A 24,257-nucleotide genomic window follows, 5' to 3' on the forward strand; every position below is an offset into this window, starting at 1 on the left:
TGGGGATAGATTTTTGCTCGCATAAGCAATGGATTTGTTCAAATTATCATGCTTTTGGTATAAAACAGCACTCATGCTTATATCTGTGTAACCTGTCTCTAAGAAGAAAGGTTTACCACCTTCAGGGTACGCTAAGCAAGGTGCTTGAGTGAGTTTTCTCTTCAGCTCTCTGATGGCTGTCTCTTGAGACTCACTCCAGTGCCATTTCACATCTTTCTTTAGAAGAAGTAGTAGTGGTTTAGCTAATTCCGCATAATTATCAATGAATTTGCAAGAATAATTTGTCATACCCAGGAATGATCTCAATTCCTTTAAGTTAGTTGGGTTTTTAGAATTCATTATAGCTTCCACCTTTTTCTTTTGGGGATTCAATCCTTCAGAGGTAACTTCATGTCCCAAGAAGTTTACTCGAGTGCGGCACCATTGGGCTTTTTGTAGGGATAATTTGACACCTGCCCTTTTAAGTTGGCTGAGGACGTGTTTAAGTTCTGCGATATGTTTTTCAAAGTCTGTGCTTTTGATTAAAACATCATCAACATAAGATAAGGTCCCCCTTTCCAGTGCATCAGGCATAGCCTTATGCAGGAATACAGCAAATTCATGTCCAGAATTTATGTATCCAAATTGAAGTCTCTGGAAAACAAATTTTGGCCTTTTGGAAAGAGAATTCCAGCTTATATTGGTCCGCTTCATGTACCTTTATGGTCCAGTATCCCTGCGCACAATCAATGGTAGTGAATATTTTGGATCCCTGCATTTGTGCTAGGCACTGATCAATGTATGATACAGGCCAGCCAGACATGTACACTTGTTTGTTTAGCTGTCTTAAGTCAGCACACAAACGCCATTGTCCATTGGGCTTAAGGACACCTAGAATAGGATTATTATAAGAGCTGTGCACCTGTCTGATAATACCTCTTTCTTCCAAATTCCTTATGATCTCTGCAAGAGAATCATATGAGGCTAAGGGAAGTCTGTATTGTTTGACAAATACAGGTGGTGCATCTGGATCTGTTTGTATCCTTGCAATGTGCAAGTCTGTAGTACCACAGTCATAAGAATCCTTAGCAAAAATATTCTTGTACTCCATCAGGAGTTCTCACAGCTGTTGGCGTTCATCATCGCAGGAACAGCCATTAGCTAAGGATATTTGCTCTTCGACTATTTGCTGAAATCCTGGAAAGATTTCAGGCTGTCCTATTTCATAGGCTTCTTCCAATCTAGAGGTGAGATCCCCTTGATTATAATTTACATTGCTCCCATGACTCTGGGTATTGGGGTAATCTTGCTGTTTGATTGGCTGATCAAACACTATAGAGGCTTCTTCAATATTACAGATGCCTTCCTCTGAGCTGAAGGGATAAATCGACTGAACATTAAATAGACCCTCTGGCATAGATGCAAAGGATTGTTCTATTAATTGTTCTTCAGTTAAGTATCTTTCAGGTATTAGCCCAATTACATTATTCTGGAATCCAAAAGTGTAATAACTTGATTCCAGTGCATATCCTATGGTAGTTCCCTTGGATAATGTTATATCCTGTGGGGTCATGTTATGCACAATAATATGTATTGGAACAGTTCCAATATTCACCATAGGAGTGTAGGTTACTGTGACACCCAGATTTTGTATTCTATGGGAGAGGCAAATCAGTGTTTCAGAAGTTTTTAATTTCTGACCTCTTTTTACCTGTAAGGGTAAAAGAAAATTATCAGCCCCAGCAGGAATTATAACATCGCTAGATACCTGCATATTCACAGCATATGGCAATTTCTGGTTTTATTTCAGGGCTGCATTTTCATCCTGAAATACTTCAGGGTCCCCCTTTAACCTGCTCCAGGGGCAAGAATTAATCAAATCTATTTGTATGGCATATCTATGTAAGATATCATTGCCAATGTATATTTGATTATGGGGAGTATTTAAAACTAAAAACAGGTGTTTCACTGACTTATTACCAATAGAGATAGATAATAAGCACTTAGCTGTGATGTTATAACTTTCTGACCTGTTATCCAGGTTGTGGACACAGTGGTCTTGGGGAGAAAGATATTTAATCACTTTAGGTTCAGCTATTTGTGCTAATAAACCTTCGCTTATATAGCTAGCTTCCTGTTTTAAGTTTATTTTAGCATACTTGGTTTTACCAAGGTCATGTACTTGTATAGGGATAAATAGATCCTCTTTAACTTTCTCAATCCCTGTGAGGTATTGAGCATGGCTTCCCCCCTTAGGGATTTTATGATCCCCCTTGTAGAGTGATATGGTTAATACATCGCCATCTAGGGAAATATTCGCTATCTTTCCAGGCAAAATTTTAAAAGTATTACCATTAGAGCCACTAAAAGGAGTCTGATCATCTATTTGTAGAATAGTGATTTCAGGTACAGAGTTATTCCTGAAATGAATCTCCACAGCATCTGGTTTCTCTTCCACCACATGACAGCTATGTCGGGTGCGAGATATATCAGATTTTTCATAATTGATAGGCCGTTTAACTTGCGACCAAATTACATTATTTATGCAATCAATTATGGTGCTTAATCGCTTCAGGAGATCACTACCAGTAATTAAACGATCAGTTGGCAGATCCACTATAATGACAGGGTGTCTTATGACCCTGTTCCCCAATTTAAATTTTAACCAGGCAGTACCGTAGACTTTTAGGGAGTCACCCCCAACACCTATTAGAGAACCGTCAAATTCTCTTATTTTAGGTTTGTGGGGTGTTAGCTCATTTAGCTGTGTGTAGTACCTGTGGGATAAGATAGTTGCCTGTGACCCAGTGTCAATTAATCCCCTGATAGGGTTGGAGACTGAATCTTGCAGCTCAACTAATACATAATATCTTCCTGCAGTTTCTACCATTTCACACATAAAGTTGGCGTTAGCATACATTTGTGGGCTTCGCCGCGTGTTACCTGAATTCGCTGTGTCATTCGATGCAGAGGAACCTTCATACCTATCTGTTTCCTCTACGACAGGGTCGGCTGGATTCTTTTGTACTGCATCTTTGGAGATAAGGTTAGGAGAGAGCTGCAATGGAAGAGTTTTGTTAATTTTTCCCGGATGAGGTTGCCTGTCATCACAGCTAAATTGTCCGTTTTCGGTCTGTGGGGAGAGAACATGATTAGTATCATTGATATTTATTATTACATTTTGTATATCTCTCCCCTCCCCCTTAGGTGATACTGCAGTATTTATGACTGTGCCTGTGGTCCACTGCTGACCACTGGCTGTACCCCTAAAAAAGTATTGTTCGGTTGCTGAGCCGTAGAATTTTGACTCATATTAGCGATTTGTTCGCTCAACCGATTTAACTGGGTAAACAGCATATCTACCTGATTGTACAAGTTACCTCTACCCCTGGGCCTATCTCCTGGTGCCCCATAGTAATGATTCCTGGACCATTGGGTTCCCTCAGAATCAGGGCCGCTATTTCTATTCTGGCATGGTTGCCCCTGGGGTTCAGCTTGTTCAGTATTAGTATTTTGGGGAGCATTATATTCCTGGGGTGTCTGGTTACCCTGATAATATCTTCGCCGTTTATTGTATCTACCCTTGCGCGGATACCAATTATTTGGTGAGTATTCTCTTTGCGAGTAATTATTCACCTGATTATGTCCCCCACTTTGGTTATAGTCTCCCTGCGCCTCAACCTGTGTAGGGGGAGGGGCAGAATTAAACCTCTGTGGAGATGGCCTGTTTTGACTGGCCACCTCTGCATAGGTCTTCTTTTTAGACTCCAAATTGAGGGTTTAAGTGACACCCTAGTTTCTGCTACAATTTTGGGTTTTGACTCCTTTTTCACCCCCTGTTCACTGGATTGCTGAATAGAGTATAATTTTGTACTCTCTTTGATCAGCCATTCCAATGAGCAGTCCTCATCAAAATCTCTAGCTAAGTTAATTTTGATGGGTGTAGGCAGTGCTTCAAAAAATAAATTTACAAATTCTGAGCCATCAAATTTGGGATTATCTTCAGCCATACTGTACGCATTTTTCAATACAGAAAGGAATTCGATTGGACTCTGATTCGCACGACACTTTAAACCATATACCGCTATTTTCGCGGCAGTTTTAGTGCGATATTGCCCGAATTCTTTTCTGCATTGTCGTTTTACCCCATTCCAGGAATGAATATTCATATCCTTTAGTGAAGCAAAGAATTTGTGATGCTTACTGTCAAATACCCAAGGCAGAAATTCAATTTTCAATTTCTCACTTGTAACATTCATTATAGCTAACGCATTTTCAAAAGCCTGTAAATGATCAATTACAGATGTTGTTCCCTTATTGGAGAATATAGGTACTGCGCGTTGTATGAAGGTGATTATTTTATGGGAATCATAGACTTTATTAGAATTATTTTGGGAGTCTCTGTTAGAGTTTCCCTCCCCCGCACCAGCTGCGCTACAGCAGTTCTCTGGATTTACATCATGAGGTGACTGCCTATTTGGGAAATCTATTTCTGACCCGTTAGGGGTCATTTGTCTATACTGTTCCATATGTTTTTGTACCTCGTCCCTGACGCGTTCGCTAAAGGAGTTAGCATTATCTGTATTATTCTCACTGTTAATATAAGGGTTTTCATTATGGCGATATGACCTTTTTAAAGCTGTTTATTTAAATCTTGTATCTGCGCGATTAAATCTGTATTATGCTTATCTAAGGCGGTTAGGTTTTGGGCAAATTCATCCATTTTATTTTTGGCTATTTTTAAACCCTCTTCGCGTCTGCGCGAGGAACGAATACTATTTTCTAGCTCCTGTATTTGCATCAATAATGCACATTAAGAGGGGCCAAGATTTTAGTATTAGTTCTTCTCGCTTTTTGGGAGCTTTGCATTGATTAATCATTAATAATTCCTGGAAGAATTCATTCTCTTCGTTCCACATATTATTATTAACGGTAATATTTTTAGCCCTAGTTTCAAGCATATCCATAAAATCTTTTAATTCACCCGCAATATTAAACTTCCCTTTAAGGTAACTTAAGATATCTTTCTTAAAGACCTGACCTTTAGTAATAGGTATTGTAATGGAACCAATTTCATTGCTATGTATAGAATTAAATGAGTCACTTCTGGCTGCAGACATTATTATATTGGTTTAGTACTTAGTTAAACTAAAACGCTAATACAATTTTTGCCAATAAAAAGAGAGAAGAAAATTTTTTTTTTTATTAATTTTGAAATATGAAAAATTAATATTCCGAAATATGAAAAATGAATATTTTTGATTAATTTTGAAATATGAAAAATTAATATTTTTATTAATTTTTCAAAATTAATCTTTAATAATATTTCAAGATATTAATATCAATCTCGAAATATGAAAATCAATATTTCAACCTTTCAAAAATTATATCTTCAAAATATTAATATCGAAATATGAAACTTTTTCTCTCTTTTATATTTCTTTTTACTACAAATATATTATATCAAATATGATGAATATTATTAAATCTCATGCAATGCCTCCAATTATTATGTCAGTATATTTATGAAAATCTTAGCAGTATTTTCCAAACAATGTGTGAGTATTTGGCAGGGAATATATTTAACAATCTTCCTTTAGACTAAACCCACAATCAATATACTTCTACTAAGACAACAAATAAAATTAATATAAATACCTGAACTCTTTTATTTAGTTAATATCCATGAACATTTTTGAAATATATTTGCAATAAAAGAAATGAAATAATATTATATGTGCTTGAAAACTATTTAAATATGCTATGCAAAATTCACACACGCTTATCTTAAAAAAAACAGCCTTATTTATGAATCTTTTAACATCCAAACAATACAATTTTAAACTGTGCTCTTAAGCAATATGATAATATATATATATTCTGCTATTTAACTGCAATCTATCCTAATTCAAAATTTACAGTATCAGAACTTACACAGATGAGTTACTTAACAAATCAGATACAGATTTAAACAATATATATAGGCTGTGAAATGCTAACTTGAAAAACACACTGCTTCTTTAAATCTATTAAATACAAATTGACTATGCATATAACTTATCTTACAAAACCCAGAAAACTGTATCTTTAAACTGCAGTGACTTTAAAATATCACATGTAATTAGCAGCCCTTTTCTTATACTCTATATATACGTTACCAAAATGATATCCAGCTTCAAGATTTTTCACACCTCATATAAAATAAGTGTAATTGCAATGGAACAGGAGAAGTATGGCCCACTTTGTTTTTATAGTTTGACTGTGTTCCACGCAAACAGCTTCAGTCAGTTACAAAACTCAGCAGCCAGTGTCCTCCATCTTTTCCTGCATAGCACTTTATAGTGTAATCATTGGTGTGAAATATGGGTGGCCCTTCGAAACCTTTTCCCTGCTATTGGATAATTTGAATATCCCATTTCCAACAGCCAAAAAGCTTTCTGGCTGTAGTTCTCTCATGGCAACACCGGGTGGCATCACAAACAGACACAGCAACATTTGAAACAACTTAAATCAGTATTTTTATGAAATGGTTATTCATTTTATCATAATTTACTGCAACAACTATTCACAATATTTGTTTTGGATAAGTTATATCTTAATGAATTTTCTGATCATTTTGATATGAAACATCACATATATCTAACATTATATTAAAATAATTTATATTTCATTTAGCCTAACAGAAAATTTATATCTCATAGTCATATCACATCAAAGTAACTTCCATATCTTCATCTCACTATATTTTAAAAGATGTATTTAAAACTTTATGAACATTTATTGCACATTTATATGATATGACTTATTTCATTTTTGGCGTTGAATCCCACCTCACACTACACACCGGCTATATTGGTTTATTATTCCTAAGTCTTTTTCGTTCCGGAGGAGGGGATTAAAGATGAATACTGGGACTGACAGCATGCAAGTACAGGCACATACCTTTTACTCATTACAAACTGCCACTGAAAGGGATGAGCATTCAAGAGAGATTGATGCCATTTTTTCTACTGATCCAACCAAATTTACCCTAACGGCCTTATTTGAGGACATGGAGGATTTACTAGTTAAAGAAAATAGACTCAAGTGGGACATTATTACCTTGAATAAATATAATGAGCTGGGCTTAATTCCCAGGGGACTACGTATAAATAAATTCCCCACATTTGCAACTGAAGATAAAGAGTTTATACAATTGTGGAATGATACTTTATCTGAATGTTCAGCGAGACTTATGGTACTTTTAGTACAATATAAGACCACTCAGCTTAAAGTTATATCTGATAAGATTACTCTTATTCAAAATGAGTTAAATTCTCGCAGAACAGATATTGATTACCCAGAACTTGATCAGATCCTTCATGATACCATTGCCGAGTCCAAACAATTATTACTTGATAGAAAACACAATAAATTTATACGTGACCAAACAGATTTCAATAATAATTTAGTTTATATTTGGAATCGCAGGGAACATTTTACTAGAAGGAGAGACTTCAACTCCAGAAGGGGATCTGGCAATAGGAGAAGTAACAGGCAGAGACAAAGAGGCAGGGGCAGAAGAGGTCAGCATAGAATACAATTTTCAGACAATGAAACTGATTCACAGGGTGAGAGCTCAGGCTCAGGGGGAGAGGATACTGACACAGGTTATACACCCTATCCCCTCAGCACTAACACAATACAGTCTACAGCACAAATAGTTAGACCTAAAGAAGATAGCACACCCAAGGCACCAATCCTCAAAAATGCAAGACCATACGCTTACTCCAAATATAATTTAAATAGACCTGAGGTAACCGCAGACAACAGCTCCAATACTGCAGATAGCATAGAAAAAGCTCAGGTTAATCAGGTTTTTTCGCTGGCCCCTCCAAGAGGAGACGTGGAGGGGCGAGATACAAAAGACACTCCAAAGGGAAGATACACACGAAGGAAGAAGTAAATGATTTAAAGATCATGAGTATTATCAATTTATCTACATATGTATTGAATACAACTGAAACAAAAGTTTTGGAATTGGGCCTGGGGTTTGTTCCTACAGTCAGTTTCAATCTTTCTAATACACTGTTAGACGTAAACAAACTAGTGAGGAAGTTAACCCTTCACAAGCACTTTCAAAAATCCAGATCACATAGAGATTCAACAATGAATGATTTGGGCCATTTGTCAACAGGGGTCTCAACTCAAGAGGACATATTGAGTTTCGGAGAACAGTGTGATGTTAGGACTCTGTTAACATTGATGGATGATGAGGAATCCAATACAAATGAAACACACGCTGTTCTACCCAAATTCAAGAAGCCCTCAAAGTTCTACCCTGTCCAGGACAGAGGTTCCGTAATTGAAAAATTTCACTCAAGAGTGGAGAAGGATCTCACTGATTTATATTATCGTGAGAGACTTTATAAGCAAAATATTTCAGTGACAGAACGACAGGCACTACAAAAACTGAGTGAGAATCCCAATTTGGTGATTCGCTCAGCGGATAAGGGGGGTCTGTAGTTATCCTTGACAGAGATGATTTTGTCAAGGAGGCAAACAGGCAACTCTATAACACTATGGAATACAGGACATTGAGTTCGGACCCCACTAGGGACTTTCAGAGACAGCTCAGGGATCTAATTGATGATGGTCTCGAATTGGGACTATTAGATAAAGATACATGTGATTATCTATTTGTGAGCCACCCTAGAATGCCCATTTTTAACCACCTGCCAAAGGTGCACAAGTCACTCTGGATGTTAGAGGCAGACCCATTGTCAGTGGTATTGGGTCACTCTTTGAGCCTCTATCGGAGTGGCTTGATGCACTTTTACAGCCAATGATTAAACGTCTATCGAGCTATGTTCTAGACACCAAACATGTTCTGAACCTGGTGTCAGATTTAACTTGGCAGGAGGGCTACAGTTGGGTCACCGTCGACGTGAAGTCTTTGTACTCTTCTATTCCCCATGAGAGGGGGCTAGAAGAAGTTGACTACTATATGAGAAAGTACTATGGAAATAACTCTATATTATGTGATTATGTGCATAGAGTTACACTTTTTCTCCTAACACATAATTTCTTTGAGTTTAATGGCACCTACTTTCTCCAAATGTGTGGCACGGCGATGGGGGCCAAATTTGCCCCCTCCTATGCCAACCTATTTATGGGTTGGTGGGAGGAATGCCACATATTTGGAGAAGAAAACCCCTTTAAGCACAATATTGTCTTCTTCAGGAGATTCATTGATGACCTCCTGTTTGTGTGGAGAGGTAACCCAATGGAGGTTGATGCCTTTGTTGATTGCTTAAACAGTAATGACAAGGGGATTGAATTTACCTTTGAAAGTAACAGTTGCAAAATCAATTATCTTGATGTTACCCTTATTGGTAATATAGGTGAGAAAGTAACTTCAACCATCTACAGGAAGCCAATAACAGGGAATACCTTACTCCACGCGAAAAGCTGCCATCCCCAACATGTATTCGGTGCAGTAGCAAAAGGTCAATACATAAGGGTTAAAAGGAACTGCAGCAACCAAATTCATTATGTGAGGGAGAGCAATGATTTAACATGAAGACTTAAAAACAGAGGCTATGAGCAAAAAACAATTAAAAAAGCAAGAAAAATGGCAGATAAATTAGATAGGAAAGATCTTTTACTACCTAGGGACAAGACTATTGGTCCAATCAAAAAACAGTTTGACAAAGGTTCACTCTTCATTACAGACTATTCCATGGAATATGGTGAAGCTTGTGGAATCATCAAGAAACATTTTAATATGCTTTCTGCTGATGATGATCTGATGGATATTGTCAAAATGGGCTGTCATTTTGCATATAAAAGGAATATGACGATTGGCAACAGGTTAGCCCCAACTAAACTCAAGATCACACAGCAAGGAGGCTCAGCCTGGCTGACAGTGAAGGGAATGCATAGATGCAATTTCAGGGACTGTGTGGCCTGTGAGAAGGTCATTTGTGGAGACACTTTTCAGTCTACAACGACAGGCCAGTCTTTTGAAATTAAAACTTGCATCACATGTAGATCAAAGTATGTGATTTATCTAATCACTTGCACAATTTGTAAGATTCAATATGTGGGTCTTACAACAAGAGAGATAAGATCACGCATTAGGGAACACCTTTCAACAATTAGGATTGGAAGATCAACCACCCCACTAGTACAACATTTCGCACAAAAACATGACAAAGATACTGATAGCTTCAGCTGGACGGCTATAGAAAGGATTGCAGTTCCATCAAGAGGGGGCGATAGAGAGGTACTTTTGGGTAGGCAGGAGGTGTTCTGGATCTTCAAATTGAGGACCAGAACACCTTCAGGACTAAACTCCTCCTATGATTTGATCAACTACTGGCAATAATGTAATGCATTTCAACACCTAAATTCTAAATGTAAAGATCCATACCTTAACTTCCCCACAGTTTGAAACAATGTCCACATTCTTCCCAACATTGTTTTGATTCAGGCACAAAACAGTTTGATGTAAACAAATATGCACCCTTACACGTAGGCAAATAGACAATGTGTAAGGGTTAATGTTAGCACATGTATCTCTCTTTGCCACCAAAGAATCCTGTATAGTTAATTTAATTTCATTTAAGGATCTAAACAGTAAGTGTATTTTTTATAAGTAAATATTTAGTTGCAATAAGTCAGAGGCAGATATAGCAAAAACACTGTTAGCTAATAAAATTTAGACTTAGTTCAAAAGGATAAGGGTTATGTTTTTCCTAATCAAGCGACAGAGTATAATTCTAAATTTCATTTATTATTGTTTATGTATGAGATTAGCAGCAAGCAACAGTGAAATCAAATGTCAAAAGATCAGTGCCTGTAAATTTGTAATTTGTAAATTTGTTATTTGATACATTTATGCATAGATTCGTTCATGAGCTAAAATGTTATTTGATAGGTGTACTGTTTGGCCAATTGGAGAAAGGTACGCCCTAGAAAAAGGGCGCATGGTTTTAAAACTTTTATCAGCTAAGAGTACGGCTGCAAAGCCGAAACATGTCAGCTGTTTTTTCTTTCTCCATCTTACCAACCAGCTGCTGTCAAGCCCAAATATTCTGAATATACAGAATATATCAAAATAAGTAAGCAAGCAAGCATTGGAACTTTTATTTTGTAGCTATTTATGAGTGAATAAAAGCTACTTTTTTCATCTACTGGTGCTCCTGACTCTTCATTTGTGCAGCAATGACTTATTTCATTTCATGCAGGCATTCCATCTCTTTCTAAGTGCATAGATTGATGCTCATGACCAATGGTTGTCTGCAATAAAAAAAAAATAATTATTAGAAATGATCCAAGCATTCATATGTCTATGGTCCATATGAAATAAGATTAAGTATTATTAATCATTTACTTTTAGGTCCACAAATTTTTATTTATATTCTTAAAAACACAGAGGCTAAGTAAGATCTTTTATGTTTTCAAAACATATATATCATTTCTATGTATATCTGAATTTATTTCCTATATAAATATCCCCTGCAGCAATTATCAATTTAATATAATGTGTTTAATTTCCATATATATATAGCATGAATCATTTTAAACATACATGGAAAACTGGCATTGTTCCCTTTGCAAAATGTATTTAATTCTATTTCTGTCACCTTCCCCCTAGCTGTGTGTTTGCAACACATCTTACTTTGAAATCACAAGATTTAGGTGACAAATTCCAGAGAGCTTCCAAGCATAGATCTCCACCCAAAACACAGATCATTTATTCTAAATAATCAAAGGGGTTTCCTGTAAGTACTATGCTTATCCAACTATTTTAGATTTTATCCTTTTAAATGATTGTCTTAAATTGGGTAGACCAAATGTCTTAGAGTCATAAAACTCTGCATATAGTCAAATGAGCATGGTCACTGAGTTAGTTTCTTTTAGGAAAATTTGTCTGCGTGCTTACACAACAGGAGGTGGTGTCACCTATCTGACAATCTATCCTCTTAATTTGCCTTTTATGACTCATCCTGTCTCAAACTGTAAGTTGATTATAGCAAATTTGGTATGGGCCTCATGTTCAAATGTATCAAAGTGCTGTCATTTAACATTGGTTCCCAGGCAATCATACAGAGGTTCCTGAAACTGTGTTAATTTTAAGTTCCTTGCTAAATTATACAATTGCATAATTTAGCATATTGAGTGTGTGAGATCTCCTGTGTAATTGAAGAAGTGGGGGAGAACTGAACCTGTCTGTTTAGTCAGTTCTTCTGAATGAGTTATTTTTTTTTTTTTTTTTTACTGATCAGTGAAATATCTGATCAAAGATACAGATTTATTAATCTTGAAATATATGATTAAAATATATATTTATTAATCTCACATATACCTTGAAAGGGCTGTTGGACTTGTTCCTTTTTTTGGGGACTCTTCCTTAGGGTCGAGATCTCTGGTCTTGGTATTTTTTCTCCTTAGCGGTTGAGGCCGCCATACGGTGTTCTCTTCCCCTTGGGTTGAGATTTTTTGTTCGAGTCTTTGACCCGTTCTCCGGGTTAGTCTTCTTCCCAGTGTAGTCTGTTTTTTTCTTCAGACGGGGTATGGTGTTTCCTGGGGTATTGTTTGTCTAAACAATTCTGGGGGCTCGGGCTTCCTTGTAGAAAAATGTTATATTTCTATGTCTGGTCTGGAAGCTCTTATTCTTCAGGGAACGTGGTCTATTTCTTACGGTCTTGCTAGTTGTCCTACTAGCAGCTGGCCTAGGAGCTCTGTGTGCTTAGGCTCCTTATGGCCTGCTTTGTTCTTGATTGTATATGCTTTCCTTCTGGGGAGTTCCTTTTTTCATGTTCATCAGGGGCCCCTGGATGATTTTCGTCAGGCTCTACTTACGGCTTTGGCCTTGTGAGCGTGTGCGCTGTCCTTTGTCTGTGCCCTTCCCTTGATGTGGGTTATTTTGCCTTTCTTAGAGGTGAGGTTTCCTCTCTCTGAAAGATGTTTGCCCTATCCTGTGTGCAGGTGGGTGGAGCAGCTGGTTTGTCCTGTTAAGAGAGTGATTCACTTTCTGGGATTGTACTGTTCTGTCTGTGATTTTGCAGTTCCATGTTGGACCGCATAGTTCCGCTTATCTTTATAGGTTCTCCTTTGGAGTGTCTGTTGTAGGTGCTATGTGGAGTCTGCCATAGTGTCGGGCTAGTTTCATAGGACTTTGTCTTTTTCTACCTATCTCTATGGGATCTTCCTTGGAAGTATCTCTAGGTGCTTTTGGAAGGATTTCGAGCTCAGTTGGGGTGTCTGGGGCCATCCTTTTCCGCCCTTTTTCTATGGGGGCTAGTGGTTGGGACCCTCTCTGTTACCCTGTCTTTTAGATCTGTGGCGTGGGCTGGTCCGGTGTGGACTAGGATCTGAGATGAGTTGTGTCTTCTTGGTTTGTGGAGGTCTGGTGAGCCTTTTTTTAGGTTCTGGGCTCCCTGTTGCTTGGCTACGTGTGTTGGCCTTGTGGCTTTGGATAACCTGAGTGTACCCACTATTTGGTGGATGTTACTCTATTCTCTGCTTCTTTTACTTGTCTGCAAGTGCTCCTTTTTTCAGTCATCTTGGTATGGCTGCTGTGTTTGGTGCTCAGAGGTTGCTTCTCTGGGGATAACGCACGTATTGGTGAGAATATTTTGATATTCTGAGTTTCTGGCGACTTGGGACTACGGTTTAAGTCGTTTGTTTGGGGCGATTGCTCTGATATTTTCAGAGAGGTTTGGTACTCTGTTCTGTTTCCTGGTTTCAACCTTGTGGTTCAGTGATGTCGGGGTCTGGGCATTGCTTTCCTTTGTTTAGGGTACCCTTGGTGCCCCTGTGAGCATGGTTCGCTTTTTGGGGGGCTTTCCATTTTCTTTGCATTTATTGCGCCCTGTTTAGGGTCTTCCTGGAATCCTTGTTTACTCCTTCATGTCCTCTCCCTTTTGGGAGTTTCCATTGCCTCCCTTTCTATGAAGGGGTGTGTGGTTGAGGTTTGTCCTTTGGGCGATGGTATCTTCTGGAGGAGTGTTGGCTCAGTTGCGTCTATTTTGCAGACTCTAGTATGGTTTATGGACTATCTGTGGGTCAGTGTCCTTGGGGCCGTGTTTTCCTTTTCAAATATTTTCTGGCTTCAGACAAAGCGGGATTTTTTCTGGGATTGTGGTTTCAGGCTTGGTTCCCTCAGAATGGGCCGCCTTTTTGTACCCTCCCATTTTAGCATTGTGTCCTCTATAGCTTGGGTATTGTTTTCCCAAAAGTAATGAATGCAGCTGTGGACTCTTTCCATTTATGAAGAAAAACATAAATTTTGCTTACCTCATAATTTTCTTTTCTTCAGATGGAAAGAGTCCACAGCTCCCCGCCCGTGCTTTTATGGGGGGGGGGCTGTAATTTTTGTTCATCTGGCACCTTTTCACCCTGATATTTCTTCTACTGTTCCTTGTTCCTCGGCAGAATGAGGGGAGTGGGAGGAGTATTTAAGCCTTTGTCTGGAGTGTCTTTGCCTCCTCCTGGTGGCGAGGTTCTAATTTCCCAAAAGTAATTAATGCAGCTGTGGACTCTTTCCATCTGAAGAAAAGAAAATGATCAGGTAAGCATAATTTATGTTATCTTATATTAAGCCTACAGAACCTGTTCTTAATGCTGAAGTAAGTTTAATATGGCCTTATGCTGTGTATATTACTTGGTCCCTAATGGGACAGTCTACACCTTAGTCATTTTAAAGTCTTACTTTAAAATTAAAGGGACACTGAACCCAAATTTTTTCTTTCGTGATTCAGATTGAGCATGAAATTTTAAGCAACTTTCTAATTTACTCCTTTTATCAAATTTTATTTATTCTCTTGGTATCTTTATTTGAAATGCAAGAATGTAAGTTTAGATGCTGGCCCATTTTTGGTGAACAACCTAGGTTGTCCTTGCTGATTGGTGGATAAATTCATCCACCAATCAAAAACTGCTGTCCAGAGTTCTGAACCATGAGAAAAGCTTAGATGCCTTATTTTTCAATTAAAGATAGCAAGAGAACGAAGAAACATTGATAATAGGAGTAAATTAGAAAGTTGCTTAAAATTGCATGTTCTATCTGAATCACGAAAGAAAAAAATTGGGTTCAGTGTCCCTTTAAGATGCAGTTACCCTCCTGCACCCCGATTTATATCATGCAGCAGTAACAGTAAAAATGTTATTTTAAAATAACTATTGTTTCTGGTCACTTTGAAATGGCTGCCAAGCTCTGCCCACTGATGACATCACGATCTGGGCTGCAGTCTTTTGAATCCAATTAGTGAGTATTTTGTAACTAGTGAAGACTTTAATGCAGCCCAGAGTGTGATGTCATGAGTGGGTAGAGCTTGGCAGACATGCAAGAAAGTTCCCAAGTGCAGCTTAAAATTTCACAATTTCTTTATTTCATCAATTAAAAAGTGAAAAAACATCCAAACAGATTATGGTAAAAAATACATCGGAATGGTCTAACATCTTTCGTCTAAGACATGTTGCCGTATTCATAGACCTGTCCTTCTGTTACCTAGTAATCCTATATATAGGCCTCAAATCTAATTACAATAATTGATTACATCTGTTTAACCATCTTTGTTAATTATTTGTATACATAGTAAAAAAAAACTAGGATACAATTGTTTCAAACCGTTACTCTCACAAAGAATTTAAAAGCACAGTATAAAGTAACATAACAGGCAAGAGACTTATATTGTTGAAATTAGACAACCAATGAATCTTTCATCCCACATTATTTTTTGTTTATAAGTCTTATGTATTTCATAATTTATATATTGAAAGAGTTTTTATTCACTATTTTTCAATTACTTTATATATTTATTTAATTTTTATTCCCAATAGTTTATAATATCAAATTCAGAATTATATCCAAACGGGATCCGTGTATTCAACTTATGAATCCAATAAGTATCTTGCCTGCTTAGTATCTGAGATCTGTCTCCTCCTCTGGTAGGTATATTGACAACTTCAATAATATTCCATCTAAATGAACTAACATTTTGATTATGTTCATAAATGAAGTATTTAGCCAATGCTGAACATGGGGTATTATTCTTAATGTCTCCTAGATGTTTTTGTATATGGGTTCTTGTCTCTCGTGTAGTTAACCCTATATATTGGCCCTTACATAGATTGCATTCTGCAAAGTAAACCACATAGCATGAGCTACAATTTGTGCAGCCCTTTATATAAAATATTTCTCCAGTTGAATATGATCTAAATGTTTTTGTTACTATATGATATTCACAGGCTTTGAAACGTCTGTTGCCACATCTATAACTGCCATTATGGGTTAACCAAGAGCTATAGGTAGCTTTGTACATTTTATTTTTAAGCATACTTAGGGAAAGGATATTACCCAGCATATTATTTTTAGAGTATACATATCTGCATCCCTTTCCTATTACATCTTTTAAAATGTCATTGCCATACAGGTTGGGAAGATATTATTTAATAGTCCGACAAATTTCATTGTATTGGTTAGAGTATTTTGTTATAAAGACTGATCTGTTATCCAATCTTCTTTTATCTCTAGACATTAGCAAGTCTTCACGTTTGTATTTCTCTTGTAAGGTGTATCCAGTCCACGGATCATCCATTACTTGTGGGATATTCTCCTTCCCAACAGGAAGTTGCAAGAGGATCACCCACAGCAGAGCTGTCTATATAGCTCCTCCCCTAACTGCCACTACTTCACTTGCAGTTTTATTAACACGTTTTTTTAGAATAACCTCTATTAATCATCCATTCTTTTAGTTCATTTCTTGCCTTACAGTAATCTCTATTTTCAGAACAATTTCTTTTGATATGCATCAGTTGTCCTTTTACAATCCTTTTGAATACATGTCTGGGGTGGCTGCTGGAAGCATGCAGTAGTGCATTTCCTGCAATGGGTTTACGATACAAACAGGGCCACCACCCTTACTTAACCATTGATCAGGTTCCCCCCCCCCCTTTGACTTGCAATTTTTGACCAAGTGACTAAAACGTTTATGCACTTTATTCTTAAGTGTAGTCAAACTTGGAAATGTTGTAAAGGTAGTAAAACGCAAACACAGAAACACGCAGACACACATTAGGATTCACATATAGACACTCTAGCAGACACACAAAGAAACACAAACAATATCAGGCACAGACACCCACACAGACTCTCAGCACTTGTTTACATTGACTTGACAAGTAATAAGGTAGACTACAGTGTTGTCAAAAAAGGAGATTTACAAGGCAAAAACATAATTTATGCTTACCTGATAAATTTATTTCTCTTGTAGTGTATCCAGTCCACGGATCATCCATTACTTATGGGATATTAACTCCTCCCCAACAGGAAGTGCAAGAGGATTCACCCAGCAGAGCTGCTATATAGCTCCTCCCCTAACTGCCATTACCAGTCATTCGACCGAAAACATGCAGAGAAAGGAAAACCATAGGGTGCAGTGGTGACTGTAGTTTAATGGAAAAATTACCTGCCTTAAAGTGACAGGGCGGGCCGTGGACTGGATACACTACAAGAGAAATAAATTTATCAGGTAAGCATAAATTATGTTTTCTCTTGTTAAGTGTATCCAGTCCACGGATCATCCATTACTTATGGGATACCAATACCAAAGCTAAAGTACACGGATGACGGGAGGGACCACTGCCTGAAGAACCTTTCTCCCAAAAACAGCCTCCGAAGAAGCAAAAGTGTCAAATTTGTAAAATTTGGAAAAAGTATGAAGAGAAGACCAAGTTGCAGCCTTGCAAATCTGTTCAACAGAAGCCTCATTCTTAAAGGCCCAAGTGGAAGCCACAGCTCTAGTAGAATGTGCTGTAATTCTTTCAGGAGGCTGCTGTCCAGCAGTCTCATAGGCTAACCGTATTATGCTACGAAGCCAAAAGGAGAGAGAGGTAGCCGAAGCTTTTTGACCTCTCCTCTGACCAGAATAAACGACAAACAGGGAAGACGTTTGTCGAAAATCCTTAGTTGCCTGTAGATAAAATTTCAGGGCACGGACTACATCTAGATTGTGTAGCAGACGTTCCTTTTTCGAAGAAGGATTAGGACACAAAGATGGAACCACAATCTCTTGATTGATATTCCTGTTAGTGACCACCTTAGGTAGGAACCCAGGTTTAGTACGCAGAACTACCTTGTCTGAATGAAAAATCAGATAAGGAGAATCACAATGTAAGGCAGATAACTCAGAGACTCTTCGAGCCGAGGAAATCGCCATTAAAAACAGAACTTTCCAAGATAACAACTTGATATCAATGGAATGAAGGGGTTCAAACGGAACCCCCTGTAAAACATTAAGAACTAAGTTCAAACTCCATGGTGGAGCAACAGTTTTAAACACAGGCTTGATCCTAGCTAAAGCCTGACAAAAAGCTTGAACGTCCGGAACTTCTGACAGACGTTTGTGTAAAAGAATGGACAGAGCTGAAATCTGTCCCTTTAAGGAACTAGCGGATAAACCCTTTTCTAAACCTTCTTGTAGAAAAGACAATATCCTCGGAATCCTAACCTTACTCCATGAGTAACTCTTGGATTCGCACCAATATAAGTATTTGCGCCATATCTTATGGTAAATCTTTCTGGTAACAGGCTTCCTAGCCTGTATTAAGGTATCAATAACTGACTCAGAAAAACCACGTTTTGATAAAATCAAGCGTTCAATTTCCAAGCAGTCAGCTTCAGAGAAATTAGATTTTGATGTTTGAAGGGACCCTGGATCAGAAGGTCCTGTTTCAGAGGTAGCGACCAAGGTGGACAGGATGACATGTCCACTAGATCTGCATACCAAGTCCTGCGTGGCCATGCAGGCGCTATTAGAATAACTGATGCTCTCTCCTGTTTGATTCTGGCAATCAATCGAGGAAGCATCGGGAAGGGTGGAAACACATAAGCCATCCCGAAGGTCCAAGGTGCTGTCAAAGCCTCTATCAGAACCGCTCCCGGATCCCTGGATCTGGACCCGTAACGAGGAAGCTTGGCATTCTGTCGAGACGCCATGAGATCTATCTCTGGTTTGCCCCAACGTCGAAGTATTTGGGCAAAGACCTCCGGATGAAGTTCCCACTCCCCCGGATGAAAAGTCTGACGACTTAAGAAATCCGCCTCCCAGTTCTCCACTCCCGGGATGTGGATTGCTGACAGGTGGCAAGAGTGAGACTCTGCCCAGCGAATTATCTTTGATACTTCCATCATTGCTAGGGAGCTTCTTGTCCCTCCCTGATGGTTGATGTAAGCTACAGTCGTGATGTTGTCCGACTGAAACCTGATGAACCCCCGAGTTGTTAACTGGGGCCAAGCCAGAAGGGCATTGAGAACTGCTCTCAATTCCAGAATGTTTATTGGTAGGAGACTCTCCTCCTGATTCCATTGTCCCTGAGCCTTCAGAGAATTCCAGACAGCGCCCCAACCTAGTAGGCTGGCGTCTGTTGTTACAATTGTCCAGTCCGGCCTGCTGAATGGCATCCCCCTGGACAGATGTGGCCGAGAAAGCCACCATAGAAGAGAATTTCTGGTCTCTTGATCCAGATTCAGAGTAGGGGACAAGTCTGAGTAATCCCCATTCCACTGACTTAGCATGCACAATTGCAGCGGTCTGAGATGTAGGCGTGCAAAGGGTACTATGTCCATTGCTGCTACCATTAAGCCGATCACCTCCATGCATTGAGCTACTGACGGGTGTTGAATGGAATGAAGGACACGGCATGCATTTTGAAGCTTTGTTAACCTGTCTTCTGTCAGGTAAATCTTCATTTCTACAGAATCTATAAGAGTCCCCAAGAAGGGAACTCTTGTGAGTGGAAAGAGAGAACTCTTCTTTTCGTTCACCTTCCATCCATGCGACCTTAGAAATGCCAGTACTAACTCTGTATGAGACTTGGCAGTTTGAAAGCTTGAAGCTTGTATCAGAATGTCGTCTAGGTACGGAGCTACCGCAATTCCTCGCGGTCTTAGTACCGCCAGAAGAGCACCCAGAACCTTTGTGAAGATTCTCGGAGCCGTAGCCAATCCGAATGGAAGAGCTACAAACTGGTAATGCCTGTCTAGAAAGGCAAACCTTAGATACCGGTAATGATCTTTGTGAATCGGTATGTGAAGGTAAGCATCCTTTAAATCCACTGTGGTCATGTACTGACCCTTTTGGATCATGGGTAAAATTGTCCGAATAGTCTCCATTTTGAACGATGGAACTCTTAGGAATTTGTTTAGGATCTTTAAATCCAGGATTGGCCTGAAAGTTCCCTCTTTTTTGGGAACCACAAACAGATTTGAGTAAAACCCTTGTCCCTGTTCCGACCGTGGAACTGGATGGATTACTCCCATTAATAAAAGCTCTTGTACGCAGCGTAGAAACGCCTCTTTCTTTATTTGGTTTGTTGACAACCTTGACAGATGAAATCTCTCTCTTGGGGGAGAGTATTTGAAGTCCAGAAGGTATCCCTGAGATATTATCTCTAGCGCCCAGGGATCCTGGACATCTCTTGCCCAAGCCTGGGCGAAGAGAGAAAGTCTGCCCCCCACTAGATCCGTTCCCGGATCGGGGGCCCTCAGTTCATGCTGTTTTAGGGGCACCAGCAGGTTTCCTGGCCTGCTTGCCCTTGTTCCAGGACTGGTTAGGTCTCCAGCCTTGTCTGTAGCGAGCAACAGATCCTTCTTGTTTTGGAGCAGAGGAAGTTGATGCTGCTCCTGCTTTGAAATTCCGAAAGGAATGAAAATTAGATTGTCTAGCCTTAGGTTTGGCTCTGTCTTGAGGCAGGGCATGGCCTTTACCTCCTGTAATGTCAGCGATAATTTCTTTCAATCCGGGCCCGAATAAGGTCTGCCCTTTGAAAGGTATATTAAGAAATTTAGACTTAGAAGTAACGTCAGCTGACCAGGATTTTAGCCACAGTGCTCTGCGCGCCTGAATGGCGAATCCGGAATTCTTAGCCGTAAGCTTAGTTAAATGTACTACGGCATCTGAAATAAATGAGTTAGCTAACTTAAGAGCTTTAAGCCTGTGTGTAATCTCATCTAAAGGAGCTGATTCAAGTGTCCCTTCCAGAGACTCAAACCAAAATGCTGCTGCAGCCGTGACAGGCGCAATGCATGCAAGGGGTTGCAATATAAAACCTTGTTGAACAAACATTTTCTTAAGGTAACCCTCTAACTTTTTATCCATTGAATCTGAAAAGGCACAGCTATCCTCCACCGGGATAGTGGTACGCTTAGCTAAAGTAGAAACTGCTCCCTCCACCTTAGGGATCGTTTGCCATAAGTCCCGTGTGGTGGTGTCTATTGGAAACATCTTTCTAAATATCGGAGGGGGTGAGAACGGCACACCGGGTCTATCCCACTCCTTAGTAACAATTTCAGTAAGTCTCTTAGGTATAGGAAAAACGTCAGTACTCGACGGTACCGCAAAATATTTATCCAACCTACACATTTTTTCTGGTATTGCAACTGTGTTACAATCATTCAGAGCCGCTAACACCTCCCCTAGTAATACACGGAGGTTTTCCAGCTTAAATTTAAAATTTGAAATATCTGAATCCAATCTGTTTGGATCAGAACCGTCAGCCGCAGAATGAAGCTCTCCGTCCTCATGTTCTGCAAGTTGTGACGCAGTATCTGACATGGCCCTAACATTATCAGCGCACTCTGTTCTCACCCCAGAGTGATCACGCTTACCTCTTAGTTCTGGTAATTTAGCCAAAACTTCAGTCATAACAGTAGCCATATCCTGTAATGTGATTTGTAATGGCCGCCCAGATGTACTGGGCGCCACAATATCACGCACCCCCGAGCGGGAGATGCAGGTACTGACACGTGAGGCGAGTTAGTCGGCATAACTCTCCCCTCGTTGTTTGGTGAAATGTGTTCAATTTGTACAGATTGACTTTTATTTAAAGTAGCATCAATACAGTTAGTACATAAATTTCTATTGGGCTCCACTTTGGCATTAGCACATATAGCACAGATGTCTTCCTCTGAATCAGACATGTTTAACACACTAGCAAATAAACTAGCAACTTGGAAATACTTTTCAAGTAATTTACTATAATATGAAAACGTACTGTGCCTATAAGAAGCACAGAAAGAGTTATGACAGTTGAAAGTTAATAAACTGAAAGGTTATAGCATCAAATCTTTGTAAAAAACACAATTTTAGCAAAGGCTTGTTCCCATTAGCGAAGGATAACTAACCCTGATAGCAGAAAAAAAAGTTACAGAAATAAACATTTTTTATCACAGTCAACTACAATCTCACAGCTCTGCTGTGAATGATTACCTCCCTCAAAACAAGTTTTGAAGACCCCTGAGTTCTGTAGAGATGAACCGGATCATGCAGGAAATACAATGAGCTTCTGACTGAATTTTTTGACCTCCCCCTCACACACAACAGTGAGAGAGATCAGTAAACTGTCATAAATTAAATAAAACAACTGCCAAGTGGAAAAAATAATGCCCAAAACATTTTATTCACCCAGTACCTCAGAAAATGAAACGATTTTACATGCCAGCAAAAAACGTTTAACATAAATTAAGTGTTATTAAAGAGCCTGTTGCCAGTCCCTGCAAATTAGGCTAAAGTCTTATGCACACAGTATAATTCCAGTGAAGTGCCATTCCCCAGAATACTGAAGTGTAAAATATACATACATGACAGCCTGATACCAGTTGCTGCTACTGCATTTAAGGCTGAGTTTACATTATATCGGTATGGCAGAATTTTCTCATCAATTCCATTGTCAGAAAATAATAAGCTGCTACATACCTCTTTGCAGATTAATCTGCCCGCTGTCCCCTGATCTGAAGTTTACCTCTCCTCAGATGGCCGAGAAACAGCAATATGATCTTAACTACGCCGGCTAAAATCATAGTAAAAACTCAGGTAGATTCTTCTTCAAATTCTACCAGAGAAGGAATAACACACTCCGGTGCTATTATAAAATAACAAACTTTTGATTGAAGGTATAAAACTAAATATAATCACCATAGTCCTCTCACACATCCTATCTAGTCGTTGGGTGCAAGAGAATGACTGGTAATGGCAGTTAGGGGAGGAGCTATATAGCAGCTCTGCTGGGTGAATCCTCTTGCACTTCCTGTTGGGGAGGAGTTAATATCCCATAAGTAATGGATGATCCGTGGACTGGATACACTTAACAAGAGAAATATGGAATCCTGATTATCTTTTTGTCAAGGAAGCTGCCAACTACATGATGACAACAGTATGCAGTGACTGAAAGGAAGGGCCCTGAACTGCCTAAACAATCACTTAAAGGTTAAGGGGTGGATTGGTGACTTCCAGAAAGGTCTCATTATTCTCAAAGTATGTGGAAAGATGTGAATAATTAGTAGTAAGGTCAAAATGTCCTAAAAGGAACAGACAATAAACACACACCCAAACTTGCACATACACCCAAGGAAATACCCACAGAGACAGCCTCAGAAAACACACAAATACATACACACTAACAGACACCCACAAAAAAAACACTTAAAGACATACACACACACACACACACACACAGACACCCACAGAAAACACACAAAGACATACAAACACACACACCCTCAAAGAGACATCCACAGAAAATGCACAGAGACAGAGAGATCCACAGAAAAAAATACATAAAAAATACATACACACTCATAGAGACACCAACAAAAATCACAAACACATAAACACAGACACCCACAGAAACAATCACAGGAGGTAAAATGTCTGCACATTGCCATCCCATAAATCAACAGTGTGGGACATGCATGATAAAATAAAAAAGCAGAAATTAAGAGATCACGTTTTAAAGAATCATATTTGTAAATGTGCAAACAAAAATACTTCTGTGAATTCAAAATTGTACATTATTTATCTGTCAGAATGAGTAGATGAAGAAAAGTACTTTTAAAAGGTTGACATATGTTTGTTTGTTTTTCTTCCCCCATTTTCCCCAACCAAGAGCACCACTTCACTACTGGTGTACGTACAGTATGTTACCATCTGTCAGCTGTACTTATGGATTTTGAAAATGCTGTACTCTATATGGTCTTGGTGGAACCATAAGCTGTGGCACTAGGTCTCATACCATTAAATCTGGTTGCAGTGGCGACTCTAGGAACAAAATATGGGGGGGGGGGGGCACATAAGATAGAACAGTCAAAACTGGGGGGGCACTAATAATTAGGCGGCTGCCTTGTGTAGGGTTGCCACCTTTTCTTCAAGCCAAATCCAAACACTAGTTCTCTTTGCCATATATCCCCCTGCCCCCTACACATGTAATACACATTGCATGCCATATACAGT

This window comes from Bombina bombina, chromosome 5 (assembly GCF_027579735.1).
Source record: "Bombina bombina isolate aBomBom1 chromosome 5, aBomBom1.pri, whole genome shotgun sequence".
In the NCBI taxonomy this organism is placed as follows: Eukaryota; Metazoa; Chordata; class Amphibia; order Anura; family Bombinatoridae; genus Bombina; species Bombina bombina.